The 16,568-nt window shown below is 36.9% G+C and overlaps 1 pseudogene; it reads left to right on the top strand.

Moving 5' to 3' along the window:
- The first annotated feature begins 13,965 nt into the window (after nucleotides 1-13,965).
- Nucleotides 13,966-14,139, top strand: LOC123248717 (annotated as a pseudogene).
- Nucleotides 14,140-16,568: the final 2,429 nt, after the last annotated feature.

Below are 16,568 nucleotides of genomic sequence, written 5' to 3' on the forward strand. Positions count from 1 at the left end.
CCATAGTTCAGCCTCAATGAGTACTTATTCAAGTTGTTCTTGAAGACCTGTAAGGAGGGTAATCATTCCTTTCAAGGCTGTAACTACAAGGGAAGTTTTTATATAACTATGTAAAATGTAGCAGGATTATACACTATAACCACAGCTCTGACGTTAATTGCCTACTAGTAGTGGTTATTCACTAAACTCTCAAGCTGGAGCTTCAGTAATTTCTTTCTGTACTTTATCCAGAATCAGTCCTGGCACTGTAAAGTGATTTTGCCACCTTTGAGTAAGAGAAACACCCCATCACTCTCTCTTCTCTCATTTTGGATTTCCATTCTCCCAGAATGCAGTGGATGGAGACTTGGCTATGCCTCTCTTCCCAGGGAAGCATCCTTTCAGCTCCTTAATACATTCATCCCATTTCTAAGTGAGCCAGGGCCTCCTATGCTTATCTGGAGGCATAAAATTAAAACATAAGACTAATCTCTTACTGTACTTGATCTTAGTCAAAAGGCTAAGAAGCAGTTTGGACTAGCTTCTTAACACCAGCAAATATCTCTACATCATGTCAAGGTTTACAAAGTCCTTTTGCCATAATAACCTTGTGAGGACAGAGGCTGGGTCCATATGCACAGTTCAATAATTCAGAGGGCATAGTTTCACATCGCTTCCTAGAATAGTGATTCTATTTCACAACTCCATCAATAGTACATTCTTGTCTATCCTCCCACTGCCCTTTTAAGGATAGCTTTAGGTAGCTAGCTTTTGGCTTTGGAGTTTGGGTTCAAATCTGAGGGAACTGAGAGGATTAGAGCAACAAATGGTTAATTGTGTGAATTGAGTGAAACCTACTTGTGACTCAATTCTGGACCTAGCTCAGTTCCCTTTCTATTCAAATATGTGTCTAGTCCAATTTATGTCTTGTGAGAAAATTTCATTCAATTGTGGGAATTGGGTGTAAACCTTATTGTACTGTTTGACTCTTAACTCTGGATGGCTGAGAAACAAGACTTCTTCTACCTGCTGCTTAGAGATCCTTAACCAAGGACCTAGGCTATGCTGATCAGAAACTCAGTCAGACCCAAAGCATGATGCAATTATACATTTCAAGGAACCCATATATCTTATCTAAAATCTCTTCTCATACTGACAGATCGGTGCTTGTTTCCATTTTCCTTTGATTATTTGTAGACTCTTGGGGTGGAGTGGGACAACTCTTTTCTTGATTTCAGGAATTGTACCTCTCTACTCCAGTTTGGAAAGTCTCTAATCTTTCCTCCAATTAGAAATCAGATTACCTAATATGGTCTACTGGTTAATTGTTTTCTTTTAATTAATTGTTCTTATCTGATTAGTTGACTTTTGTTTGGGGTTTAGTGTCAAAGCTGAGTGGGTCCGGTCTTGGTCTGTGAAGCAATTGGCCTGCATAGCTTAATAAATTAATATGCTTGGTAGCTTGAACTTTTGTTTCTTTAGGCATTTCATCTTTCACCCACCACAAATCTTGGCCTGGGCACAGTAACCTTGGGCAAGTCACTTAATCTCTGTTTATCTAGTTTGCTCATCTATAAAATGGAGATAACAATAGCACCTGCCTCCTAATGTCTGGCACATAGTAAGCACTATATATATGTTAACTTTCATTAAAACCATTGGGCTTCATTTTGGTATTCTTTTCATTTTTCATTTCATTTTTGTTTTTTCCAATTTGCTTGACATGAGGTACAAACTCAATTATTTTAATTTGCATTTCTCTTGTAATAATTACCAGTTTGGGGAAATATTTCATGTGATTGCTGATAATTTGAAATTCTTTTGACAATTTGCTTGTCCTTTGAACACAGTCTTGGGGGAACATACCTCACACCTGTTGCCTGTAATGTCATTTTGAATTAACTATCTTGGATGTATTGGAACAAGTGAATTTTCTTATTTTAACAATAGCAATCTCTTTCTTAACTGATCAGGGAGGTTGCCATTTATATGTCAAATTTGAGTTTGTCCTGCTCATATCCCTACCTAATCGTTTATTGGTTGTTTAACTTTCTTCTGTGGACTTTTCCCCATAAGGAAATGAAATAATGGTAAAAACAATGTTTTTGGCATCTCCAAAGTATGGTTATTTAGCTTGACATACAGGTTATCCTCAAAGTTTGCCAAAGGGAATCTTTTTCTTTTTAGCCTGAGGTCACAAGGTGGGCCCCTTCTGAACTGGTTTTCTACTATCTCTTTCCCTCTTCCTCCAAGGCCTTTACAACTGAACTATTATCTTGCCACCTCTTCCCCATCTCATAAAATCTCTTTCAGCTTCCTGTAGACTGCAAATCAGACAATTAAGTTAACTGTAATTTCATCCAAGTCAGTGATAAATTTTTTTAAATGGTATGACTGTTAGAATAGAGGAAGAACTATCTCATTGTTGTCCTGAAATCTTCTTGAAGCAATCTAGATATCACCCCCAAACTTTTTCTCAGTGGTTTCTCTAGTTATTGAATATGGGGAGAGGAACAATGGTAAGATGGGGAATTCCTCTCTCCACTTGACCATTCATCAAATCCTTCAATCTAGTACCAGGCTAAAGAACCCTGTAGAGATCAATGGTGCAAATTCAAGAACTGTGTCATTTTGTTTTGGATGGGAAATGGGCATTGTAGTTTTTTCCTATTGCTGGAAACATCACTCATGGGAAGTGGTGTTTTTTACTTGTAAAATTTTCTCTGAAGAAACACCCCACCACCTCTGGGGAAGCTTTGAAAATGTCAGTGGGTCTGGAGAGAGCTGGATGGAGGCTACCTATCCTCAAAGAGGGTACTGGGCGGAGTCAGAACCTGAGGGAGGTTTATATTTTGTAAAATTTGAGCATGCCTAATTTCTTCATCTGTAAAATGGGCATGGTAATATCTGTACTATCTCCCTTATAGAGCTCTTAGGAGAGTCAAAAGAGATCATTTATGGAAGTGTTTTGAAGCTGTAAGGATTACAAACACAATTATCAGCCACAATTTGTTCTTCAGTGGCTTCATGTGTCCTCATTAATGAGGATATTCTCTCCAAAGGTGCAAATCACAAGCCATTTCTCATCTTGTGCAATTTGTTTTCATGTTCTCCTATAAACCTTCAGGGTCCTCTGTATCTTCCTCTAGTTTATGTAACAACTTAGGTTCTATACTCCTGCTGTCCATCTGTTAATCTCTTTTCTTACTGAGTGACTATGTCCTTTCCAAAAGATCTGTTTCCTGGATGATATCTCTTAGACTACTTTTTCAGACAAGTCTTTACTAGTAATCTGCTGCAGTCTTTACTTAGTACAGCTCATGTGCCTCTCCATTGCCTTTTGGGTCCCCCAGTTCTGATCATTGCGATGTTGCTATTCTGGGATTTGCAGTCATTTAGTATTACCAGAAAAATCATGGCATGAAGAATATGGGTTCTTGTGCCACCAAGTGGCTTGGGATCTGTGAATGTTCTGTATACCTTCCCAAATGCAATCCAGCCTTCTTTGTTCTGTTTATTTATATCTGGACCCAGTTGATTATTCATCTGCAGTGCCTATGTTAAGATATATGGGCAGTATAGGTTGATTAAACATTCAAGCTACTGTTTGCCCGATTATATGTGGAAAGAAAGACATTTTTCATACTTTTGCTTTTTCCTGTATGTTGTTAGTCTGATCTATAAATAGTTGTGAATCATATGAAGAGAGTTGCTGTATTTTGGGGCTAAGTGCAATCAGCACCTGGAGGATTTTATCCTTTTCTCTTTGACCTCTCTTAAGGTTTCATGTCTTTTTTGATATTGGTAATCAGATGATCATTGAACAAAATTATCTCTTTATCTCTATAGTATAGTTGATCACTATTGTTAAGATTGTATAGAAATGAAAGTATCAGTGGTTGGTAATTAATGGTGTCTTCTCAATTGTTTGGGGTGAGGAGGAATACTAAAAAGTTTGTGGATTTCCAAATTATTCAGCAGCTTTCTGACTTTGAGATACCTTGAGAATTATTCTTTCTATACTTTGTAAATTATATTACCTTGAGCAGAGATCTCTTCTGTGTATATTTGGTCTGGTCCAGATGCTCTTCCTGTCATCATGTTGTTGGTGCTTTTGCTACTCCCTTATACAGCATGCGGAGATCTCTAGTAGTAGAACCTATATATGGTTCTACATGTGGATGGTTCTACCATCACGAAGGATATTCCTACAGATCTCAAAGTGTTGGATTTAAAAATCAGTCTGGCAGTCTACTGAACTATTTCTGGCCTGGGCTAGCTACCCCCAGCCCCCAAGGTTTCCCAGCACAGTCTTCCTTATCTCCCCCTATCATAAACCTAAAACTGAAGCTATCTTATCTGATGTCTTGAGGAATGTTTGTCTATGTTTGCCTGCTTTACAATATTTGCCTATTTAATGTATGTTTGCCAAATGCTTCCAGCCCCCTGACCCTGAAACCCCCCTCCCCAGATGCTTCCTGACCACCTGTCCCTGACACTACCTTGATAATTATGTATGTACCAACCCCCTTCCCCAAACATTTCTATATAAACTCTTGGCTGAGAATTCCAAGGGGTCGTTCAGGCATGCCTCTCTGCCTAGCGACCCTAGCTATTATTGCTAGTAAAGAATGAGCCTCTTCTTGCATATTGCATTGTCAGTGTGGTTCTTCCTCCGGCCATGATCGAACCTGGGTTAGGTATTAAAATTTGGGTACAACAAAAGGAAAAAAGATGAGATCTTCCAGATACTCACACATACTTCCAGATGTCACAGACAACAAAAAATCTTTGACTTAGCAATATTGACAGATCTGTATCATTTTTGTTTGTTGCCTTTCTAATATCCTTTACAAATGCATTTGGGATGGTCTAACTTATTTGAGTGTCAAGGTTAGTTTTCTTTAGATTTGTTTTTGAAGCCGTCCACCGACTCCACGAAGATTCCTAGTGGGTTGGACACTCAGAAAGGGGAACCAAGGACTGAGTGAAAATGGGCTACGGGTTAAGGATTAATGGAAAGAGAACATAAGGCGAGAATAAAGATACACAGACACAGAAAGTTTTGGCATAAGGTAGACAGACAGCAAGTAAGCTCTGATGGTCAAGAGCTTCATGGTTAGGAGCTCTGATGGTTGAGAGCTCTCTTGCCAACTGATGTCTTGTCACTTTTATTGGGGTTACATACAACAGTATGGGGGGAAGGGGAGAGGCTGGTGGCCTGATACATTAACATTATGAGGTAATCATCATAAAATGCAAACTGCCAAAATCTGAAACAATAGGTAGAGCTAAGATCAGGATCCAGGGTGGATAGGGCCTAAGGCATCTACTGATGTTTGATACCTATGTTAATTGATCATTGAAGGAAAAGTAAGGAGACTGAGATAACTGACTCTCTTCTGGGGTGTAGCCTTAGGGAAGGGCTAGGGATTTGGCAAGGTCAACATTCAATTTGACTCAAGATTGCAGGGATCAATCATTAGCAGTATAAGAGTTAAGTTTTTGAATACTTCTTAAAATAATATCACAATTAATGTATACCTGGATTGCTACAGTTTTTCTTTATTTTTCTTTCTGCTGATTGTGGGGTGAAAGCATGAACAATCTTCCATCTGGGCAGCTAAGTAGCACAGTGGAAGCAGTGCTAGACTTCAAGTTGTGAGGTGCTGGGCAAATCACTCAAATCCAATTGTCTAGCCTTTACCATTCTGCTTTTGAATGAATACTTAGTTTCAGTTCTAAGGGAGAAGGTAAGGGTTTTAAAAACAAAACAATCTTATATCATCCTTATATATAATATTTTATAAATGAGTTTATTATCTAAAGTAGCATTGCCCTGGCCTGTCATATCTCTTTTTACCTCTGCCAAGGTGATAGTGTTTGGATTCTGGACCAATATGGTTTCTGGACTCTCTTGGTCTACTTGTTTTGGCAATTGCTTTAACTTGTTTAGAATCCTATGGGAAATTAGAGTCCATGTTAAATGTCTTTCCTCAATATAATATTTGTTTGAATATTTTATTGACAACTTTTTTGAGTTAGTCAGATTTTAGTCATTCTAATTGCATTCTATACCTTCTTATTTGGTGGGGATTTTGATTTTTATCTCAAGTAGTCCAAGCTTAAGAAAGTATTTGGCATATTATAGACACTTAATGAATGCTTATTGACTGATTGTACATAGATAGGTAATTTAGAAATTTCTCTCTGACAGGCCCCTTCCAAAAAAACCTCCTAAAACTTTATCTGCTGAAATAATTTTTTCTCATAATTTCAGTTCTGTGACAGTTTTTATGTATATAAGAATATTGTTTTCTTTCTTGGAATTTTATATTTGCAAATACTATCCTTCTTCCCTTTGAGAAACACAGGTGAATGTGATATTGTTTGCTACCTGGATACACAAATTTATTATACACAGTTAAATTAATAAGTCATATTTTCTTAGAATCTTTGTGTTTGTTGAAATTTATTCTCCCTTTTGCTATCAAATTTAAATGAACACTTCACAGATAGACTCTCATAGGAAAAGACCATAGGCAGGCATCTTTATTAAATCTTTGATTCCTCACTTGAAATAATAACTCAAGGCTCCTCTCTGGCATTTTCCATCTAGTAGGCATATATCTCATAAGTTTTCTGTTGCTTCTTGATTTTATCTCTAAAAGCAGTTGAGGTCCCCCATCTTTTCTCAATCATTTCATAGATAAATTTCTGTCTGTTCCAGATAGTACATGGCCTCTTAGATAAGAGGTTTCATGCCTCTTTTGTTAGTTAAATTTGAGGTAATAAGGGAATATTCGAAGATCATACTATCATTCCTTGTAATCAATTATTGTATTCAAAGATGCCAAAGAATGATCCTGGGAATAGAGATAACAGATGATACCTTGCTCCCTAGCAATCACAATCCTGGAATCAGTTCCTTTATAACACCCATAAGAGATAAGGCTTTTTCAAAACAAAAAGGCAGGTTTAGAAAGCTATCTTTGGAGTTTCTCTCCCATGCTAACTTAGGGACCTGTCATACCATTACCCCAATCTATCCACAGGTTTGGTGGAGGAGATCAACATATGATGCCCATCTTTAGCCAGGTATAACAATTTCTTTAATAAATCTCCTTGGGATATGTATATCTGTGCACGGGGTTTCTTTTTACTTCCCTATGTGAATGTTTGTGTTACCACATAAATATTCATTTGGAGACATATTTGCTCTCTAATTAAGGAGCTGAAATGGATAGGAGGAACCAATTATATTTCCTTCTCTGTTTTTAACTTCCTCAAACCCAAAGAGCCCTCATGGCAATTTCTACACTGAACAACTTTAATTTAGTCCCTCACATTGGTAACCAATCATCATGTTTTTAAATATACACAAATATACACATATATCTGTGTATACATATGCAATTATATTTTTCATACTATTCTGTGTTAGCCAAATCATGTCTCCAAACTATTTTAAAATATTCATCTTAGATAGGATTTTGTATATTCTAAGTAGTTTTTGTCATTTGTAAATAATGAATTGTATTATTTTTAAGTTTGAGAATTAGGGTTTGTACAAATGCAGAGAAGGGAACAGGTGTGGAAGATGTTGAGTAAGTAGAACTTAGAAGATGTGGAAATTGATGAAACAGAACTTGAAGGATGAAGGAGAAGGAAGAGTCAAGGGCAAATTCATTTCTTTGAACTGGAATAATGGTGACTCCATCAACAAGTATAGAGAATTTGGGTTATGGCAGAGAGGACAACAAATTCAACTGTGGACATGTTAAATATGAGACGTCTACAGGACATCCAGCTAGAGATGTGAGCTTGGGAGAGATAATGGATTGGCTATATGTATTGGTGGGTGATCTGCCTAGAGGTGATCATTGAGCCCATGGGAACTAAGAAGATCACCAAGAAAAAAGGCAAAGAAAGAATTAAAGAGTGCTCAGCACATAGAACTTAACCCACACTTAAGAAAATGGGAGAGAATGATTCTTTCCAGGTTAAGATAGCTGCAGAGTAGAAGGAGCATGCTTAATCTCTCCTAACCCACATACACGACTCCTCAAAAGGACACCCCACAATATGGTGCAGCATTGAAGGTACATGGGATTTGGGCATTTCTATGTGATAAGGGGGTGAAATAGCTCTCACTAAAACGTGAGCTGATCACCCCCACACGAACATCACCTATAGTGCCAAAGCCAGAGCACAAGAGTTAGAGCAACCTTGGGGCATTCATTAGGTTCTGGGAAGCTACCTGGGATCACCAGGGCCTGCTCCTGAGAGCAGCAAGACTTAAGACCCCAAGAGGCTAAAGAACATGGACTTTGAATGCAGACCTTGAGTGCAAACACTGGGCGTGGACCTTGGGTGGAGACCTAGTGGAGCAAGCAGGGGCACCACCAGGAGGTCTGACCCTGAGAACAGCTAGACTTGAGACCCCAGGAGCCTAAAGAGAGCAGACTGTGGGCATGAGGATAAAGCTGAGAGGGGCAGCACTGCACTGTGACTCAAGCAAAAACTGCTCCACAGCTCCATAGCCAGAGAGCCTGCCTGCCTCACTCAGACTTCTGACTGAGAAAGATAAACAGCATAATAATAATGGCAAGCCAGGCCCAAGAACCTCCAAAGAGAAAGATCAAGAAGAAAGCTTTGACACTTGATGACTTTTACACAGAAAAAATCCAGACAACAGAGGAGACAGCACAGGAGAACAAATAAGAAATCACATCCAAACCTTCCAAAGAATATGAAAATTGGTCACAAGCTCTTCAAGAGTTCAAATCTGAGGTCATGAGAAAGATGGAAGAGATTTGGCAATAAAAGTGGGAAATAGCTCAAAAGGAAATGAACAATTTTAAAAGACAGAAACTCTCAATTGGAGAAAGATGCTCCCAAATCAAAAGAATTGATGAGCAAATTGGAGACCAAAGTTAAACAGCTGGAAAATAGGATAGACCAAACTGAAAAGGAAAATCAAAGGAATATGGCAGAAAACAAGTTTCTAAAGACCAGAATTGGGCAAGTAGATGCCAATGATCTCACAAGACAGCAAGAACTAATAAAGGAAAGTCAAAAGAATGACAAAATAGAAGGAGACATGAAATATCTCACTGAGAGGATAACAGATCAAGAAAACAGGTCTAGAAGAGTCAATTTGAGAATCATTGTTCTTCCTGAAAAAGCAGAAATTAATAGAAATTTGGACACCATATTATAAGAAATTATCCAAGAAAACTGCCCGATGTTCTTCAATAAGAGGGAAAATAGGCATTGAAAGGATCCATAGATCACCCTCTACACTAAACCCTCAAAAGACAACTCCCAGGAATATAATTTCCAAATTTAAGAGCTTCCAAGTTAAGGAGAAAATATTATGAGAAGTCATAAAAGAAACAATTCAGATATCAAGGAACATCAATCAGGATCACACAGCATCTGGCAGGCTCCACACTACAAGACTGCAAGGCTTGGAACATGATATTCAGAAAGGCAAGAGAATTGGTTCTACCACCAAAGATCACCTACCCATCAAAACTGATTATATACTTCCAGGGGAAAGTATGGGCATTAAAGAAGATAGAAGATTTCCAAGCATTTGCACAGAAAAAAACAAAACTAAATGGAAATTTTGATATCCAACCACAAAAACCAATAGAAACATGAAAAGGTAAATAAGAAAGAGGAGAAAGAAAGAAAACTCTTATCTTTAAATTGCCTTCTTCAAGTGCTTCAGTAAGATCAAATTATTTTTATTTCTAAATGGAGAAATATTATGTGTAATTCTAAAAATTTGTACTCACTATTATAGTAATTAGAAGAATTAGTCATAAGGAGAGGTTGGAATACTAAATGGGCTAAGATGATATGGGGGGGGGGGAAGTGGGGAGGGAGAATAGAAGATGGCACCAAGAGAAACTTGAAGAAATAAGAAAAAAAAGGATAATCTATGCCATACAAAGAAGGCATAGAAAGGGGGAGGGGATGAATATTATTATAAGAAGGAGAGGAAGAGAGTGTCAATAGGAAATACTTAAACCTTACTCTCAGTGGAATTAATCCTGAGAGGGAAGAGTAGCTAGATCCATTGGGATATCAAATCCTATTTAACCCTACAGAAAAATTCAGAAGAGATAAACGAAGTGGGGAGTGGGGTGGGGAGTTCATAAAGGGAGGGGAAGAGAGGGGGGAGGGAATACATTAGGCCTTAAAAAATAATAAGAGGGGAATAAAAAGGGAGGGGATGGAAAGGTAAGTAAACCAAGAGAGGGGACAAGAGGGACTTATTTTAAAACAAACTACTGGTTTAAAAGGAAATAGCATATTTAGAAGGGGTAGAACTAGGAGAGGATACCAAAATGTTGGGAATACACAACTAATGATTATAACTCTGAATGTGAATGGGATGAACTCACTCATAAAACAGAAGCAAATAGAAGAGTGCATTAGAAAACAAAATCCTACCATATGTTGTCTACAAGAAACACAAATGAGGCAGGTGGACATACATAGGGTTAAGGTCAAGGGTTACAGCAAAATCTATTGGGCTTCAACTGAGAAAAAGTAGGCAGGAGGGGCAATCATGATTTCTGACAAAGCCAAAGTAAAAATAGATCTGACTAAAAGAGATAGGGAAGGTAATTGTATCCTAATAAAAGGCAATATAAATAATGAGGAAATAACAGTACTCAACATGTATGCACCAAATGGTATAGCTTCCAAATTTCTAAAGGAGAAACTGGCAGAGCTCAAGGAGGAAATAGATAGTAAACTATACTAGTGGGAAATCTAAATATTCCTCTTTCAGATCTAGATAAATCAAACCAAAAAAATAAATAAGAAAGAGGTAAGAGAGGTGAATGAAACCCTAAAAATTTAGAGTTAATAGATATGTAGAGAAAAATAAATAGGGACAAAAAGGAATACACCTTCTTTTCAGCTATACATGCTATATTTACAAAGATTGACCATGTACTAGGGCATAGAAACATGGCAAACAAATGCAAAAAAGCAGAAATGATGAATGTAACCTTTTTAGATCATAATGCAATAAAAATAATAATCAGTGAGGGCACATGGACAGGCAAATGAAAAACTAATTGGAAATTAAATAACATGATTCTCCAAAATCAGTTAGTTAAAGAACAAATGATAGAAACAATTAATAATTTCAATGAAGAGAATGACAATGATGAGGCATCCTACCAAATCTGTGGGATGTAGCAGAAATAGTACTCAGGGGGAAATTTGTATCCTTGAGTGCATATATTAACAAATTAGGGAGGGCAAAGATCAATGAACTGGGCATGCAAATCAAAAAACTAGAAGGGGAACAAATTAAAAATCCACAGTCAAAAACTAAATTAGAGATTATAAATATTAAAGGAGAAAACAATTAAATTGAAAGTAAAACAACTATTGAACTAATAAATAACACTAGAAGCTGGTAATTTGAAAAAACAAACAAAATTGACAGAGTACTGGTCAATGTAATTAAAAAAAAAAGGAAAGAAGAAAACTAAATTATCAGTATCAAAGATGAAAAGGGAAACCTCACCTCTAATGAAGAGGAAATCAAGGCAATCATTAAAATCTATTTTTCCCAATTATATGGCAATAAATATAGCAATCTAGTTGATATGGATGAATATTTACAAAAATATAACTTGCCTAGATAAACAGAAGAAGAAATAGAATACTTAAATAATCCCATCTCAGAGAAAGAAATTGAACAAGCCATCAAAGAACTCCCTAAGAAAAAATCCCCAGGACCAGATGGATTCACAAGTGAATTCTATCAAAACTTCAAAGAACAACTAATTCTAATGCTATACAAACTATTTGACAGAATAAGTAAAGAAGGAGTTCTACCAAACTCCTTTTATGACACAAATATTGTACTGATCCCAAAGCCAAGTAGATCAAAAACAGAGAAAGAAAACTACAGACCAATCTCCCTAGTGAACATAGATGCAAAAATCTTAAACAGAATACTAGCAAAAAGACTCCAGCAAGTGATCATGAGGGTTATTCATTATGATCAGGTGGGATTTATACCAGGAATGCAAGGATGGTTCAACATTAGGAAAACCATCCACATAATTGACCATATCAACAAGCAAACCAATAAAAAAACCACATGATTATCTCAATAGATGCTGGAAAAGCCTTTCAGAAAATACAACAGCCATTCCTACTGAAAACACTAGAAAGTTTAGGAATAGAAGGGCCTTTCCTAAAAATAATAAATGGTATATATCTAAAACCATCAACAAACATCATCTGCAATGGGGATATATTAGAAGCCTTCCCAATAAGATCAGGAATGAAACAAGGATGCCCATTGTCACCTCTATTATTTAACATTATACTGGAAACACTAGCGGTAGCAATTAGAGAAGAAAAAGAAATTGAAGGTATTAAAATGGGCAATGAGGACACCAAGTTATCACTCTTCGCAGATGATATGATGGTATACTTAAAAAATCTTAGAGAAAGAACTAAAAAGTTAGTGGAAATAATCAACAACTTTAGCAAAGTTGCAGGATACAAAATAAATGCACATATTCATCAGCATTTCTATATATTTCCAACACATCATAGCAGGAAGAGTTAGAAAGAGTAATTCCATCTAAAATCACCCTAGACAATATAAAATACTTAGGAATCTACCTGCCAAGACAAACACAGCAATTATATGAACATGACTACGAAACCCTTTCCACACAACTAAAATTAGAGTTAGAAAGAGTAATTCCATCTAAAATCACCCTATAAAATACTTAGGAATCTATCTGCCAAGACAAACACAGCAATTATATGAACATGACTACGAAACCCTTTCCACACAACTAAAATTAGATCTTAACAATTGGGAAAACATTGAGTGCTCATGGGTAGGATGAGCTAACAAAATAAAAACCACCATCCTACCCAAATTAATTTACCTATTTAGTGCTATACCTATCAAACTACCAAAAAAACTTTTTTTATAGTTTAGAAAAAAACTATACCAAAGTTCATTTGGAAGAATGAAAGACCAAGGATCTTGAGGGAGAGGGAAAGAACATAAAATATGTAATTAGGGGAAAATATTCAAAATAAAAAAAAATTTTTAAAGGATGGTCCTGATTTCAAAGAAATGGGAAAGTACTCATACTTCATCCTAATTGAGCACATTTTCTCAGTGTCATTTGGAGATTCAAAATAAGATCTGTCTTTCCCATATTTGTGCTATATTTATCTTCTTCATATACCTTAAGAATCAGTTCTCTTTGATCTCAAAATTGTGTTTCTTTGATCGCATACCTCCATTATATACTTATAGTCTTACTATTTTTCCCATCTGTATTTTCTCCAGCACCATTTCCACTTTTTCAAGAAAGGCATCTATAACTGCAATGTTATGGAACTAATGTGGTGCCTACTCTATACAGATTGCCAATGCAATATAATAGATAAAACTTTCATAATCAAGTACAGAAAAACAGAAATATTAAGGACATTCTTTTCTTACCACAATACAATAACAATTATTATCAATAAAAGACCCTGAAAGGGCAGGACTCATATTTAACTTAAATGAAGACCCAATTATTTAACCCTAACAATTTGACTAACTACAAAGAGCAAATTATAGAAATCATAGATGGATTAATCAAAGAAAATTAAAATGACATAACAACATGGCAAAACACTTGGGAGGCAGCCAGAGAGGTCATTAAGGGAAATTTTATATCTCTGAACACATATCAACAAATAGAGACAGAATGGGTCAGTGAACTGGGCATACAACTCAAAGCACTAGAAAAGTCACAAAAGAAAAAAGCCAATAAACATAAAAATAGAAATTCTGAAAACCAAAGAAGAGATTCATAAAATTGAGAGTTTTTTTTTAATCCCATTGATTGATAAATAAAACTAGGGTCCTTTAAAAAAAACTACTAATAGAGCTTTTTGTTTCATGGCTTTCCTACTGGTGCCATGGGTCACCAGCAGCTCTACTGGAGCCATCCTCGCAAATTCAGATGGGGTCTCAGTCTTGCCATGGATGTTCTAACTGGCATGGCGTGATCCACAAGTACAGTCTGGACATGTGCCTGCCACCATTGCTTCCAAAAATATGCAAAATACATTGGCTTCATTAAGTTGTACTAAATTATATTTATGGCTCTTGCTTCAATTATTTCCCTGACCATCAGCAGTGACCATTTTACTGGACTCTGGACGACTATTTAAGCCATCTTAAGACTGATCTTGTTCATACTATGTTAATTTGTACATATAATTTTAAAAGGTCACCCTTAGTTATGATTTAAAAAAATTTCTAAACTAATAGAATATTTAAACCATAAGCAGTGATCACATCAAACCAATTTAGTGAAGAAGTAAATGATCACATGATATTAACAGACAGTTGTCAAAAGAAAGAATGTAAGCTAACAAGTCATGTTTGGGTTTTTTTTTCATTTGAAATCACTGACATAATCAAAGTGGATACATGTTAATGGAGAAATGCTGGATAAATTATGGCATACGGATATAAAGGAACATTACAATACCACAAGAAACAAAAAAGGGACAAATTCAAAGACTCTTAAGTCTTGCAGGAATTAATACAAGGTGAAATGAACAGACCAAGAGAAAAAAAATTATATGAGAGCTGATTATACTAAAAATCCCCTGCTGTTTGAAAATCTGGCTGGGGAAAGATTACGTGGCCCTATCACTAACTCCATTTTCAGAGGGAGAAACTCCTCAGAGTCCCAGAGAATATCTGAGGAGCATGATAGATCTCTGACTTAGAAGCAATGCTTGGAAAGTACAAAACTCTCTCAGTACCAACTAGAGGTAGCTGTGTGCTTCAAAAAAAAGTAATAAGTTGGGGGGAGAGGAAGGAGAGGGAAGCTAGGTGGAGAGGGTTGTCATTGCTTCATCAGTACAAGAGTAGGAAAGAAGCAGCTTTGTCCAGAAAGGGAGTTATCGGGTCCAGAAGGGTGCAGATAGCAGAGAAATAGTCTGGCCCAAACTATAACATGTGATATATGGCACAAAAGACCAAGGACATTGAGGCCTGTCCTCCAGAGTCGAGAGAGGCCCTGGGCACATGAGTTTCCCAATTCATGTGCTCTTTTGTGTTTCTGTAAATGTGTGCCTCACATGCACTGAGTGCATTGAAAGGAGAGTGTTACCCAAGTTGATGGGTGAGCTATTATACTTTGATTATTCCTTCTTTTGTCTTCTGTTGGGTAAATGTTGTGATCATTTCTGCTTTGCCTTCTAATAAACAATTATAAATTCCCATAATAACTATCTTGATGTGCTAGCATGCCTACTGGGTGGGTGATGAGATTGTGTAAGCCTGATTCTATTTACATGGGACTCAGTGATTTGAAAAAACTTATTGTCCTCAGGACCTTGAGTAACTCGAAGAAACAGATTTGTCTTTGAAAATTACAGTCTGGCTGGACAACCACTGGCTCATTCCACCAGCCAGCTCTCACGATGGCTCTCCATGAACCAAAGTCATTGTGCTCTGTTTAGACCCAGACTTAGTTTCTCTGATTTGTGGTCTCAGACTCTTTATCTCTGATTGAGTTTCTCACTTGGCCTCAACCATGGGACATTTGACCCAAAAACTCAAAGGGTTATTGTATTGCTGAAACCTAGAGACTGAGTTACTTCATATTTTTATCTTGCTGTCTTATGTTAAAAATATATACCAGAGATGTCTTTGTTCCCCCTTGTACCTCGGAATCTGTCACACCATACATGGGAACTCTCACATACCACCCCAGATGTGTATCCTCAATAGCCCCTTCCTGCCCCTTTCCTACCTCCCTTCACTAAGAATTATAAAAGTAGCTGATCAACTATACTTTGAGTGCTTTTTGGTACTAGACCAATTTGCTCCCATGCACATCTATGTCTTTGCTTAATATAGGTTATCTTGATCTTAAGGCATCTCAGTTATATTTCTGTTCTAGGAAAATGGGAAGAAGGTCTCTAGGGAGTCTCATCCCCCCGAGATGTTTGCTCCCCCTTGGGGGAAAGAGAGACCTAAGTTCTGTGGAGTTTATGCCTCAGAAACTTTATGAATAGTCTTGTCTTTGCCTTATCATTTAATAAGTATTTAATATAAATCAGGAACGTCATGGTAACTGAATTTGTATAAGAGTGATGCACACTCCTGATGAGCTCAGGAGATTAAACAATTCAAGTAGTAGGGCATATTCCCCTATATCATGGCTAGCATTAGGATCTCGATGGAAAGTTTTAATTGTAGGCACAAGACTATAGTGATAGCCCTCCCTCCTTGACCTCCCTGTTCCCAGAAAAAAATTCTTGAATTGCTAGTTGATATCATGTAAGGGAGCTCCTGCCAGCCCAGGGAGAGAAAAAAATATGCAGCTACAACATCAGGCACCACACCCATTGGCCACACTACCTATGTGTACAGCTCATGACTGGGCTACAATTCTAGAGAGATTCAAATTTTCTTTCCTCTCTAAGAGCCTTCTATGAGATTTTCTATGAGCAGTGGATGGGCCTGAGTCTGAAAAGCTCATCTTAAGTTCAAATGTGGA

Source organism: Gracilinanus agilis, chromosome 1 (assembly GCF_016433145.1).
Source record: "Gracilinanus agilis isolate LMUSP501 chromosome 1, AgileGrace, whole genome shotgun sequence".
NCBI lineage: Eukaryota > Metazoa > Chordata > Mammalia > Didelphimorphia > Didelphidae > Gracilinanus > Gracilinanus agilis.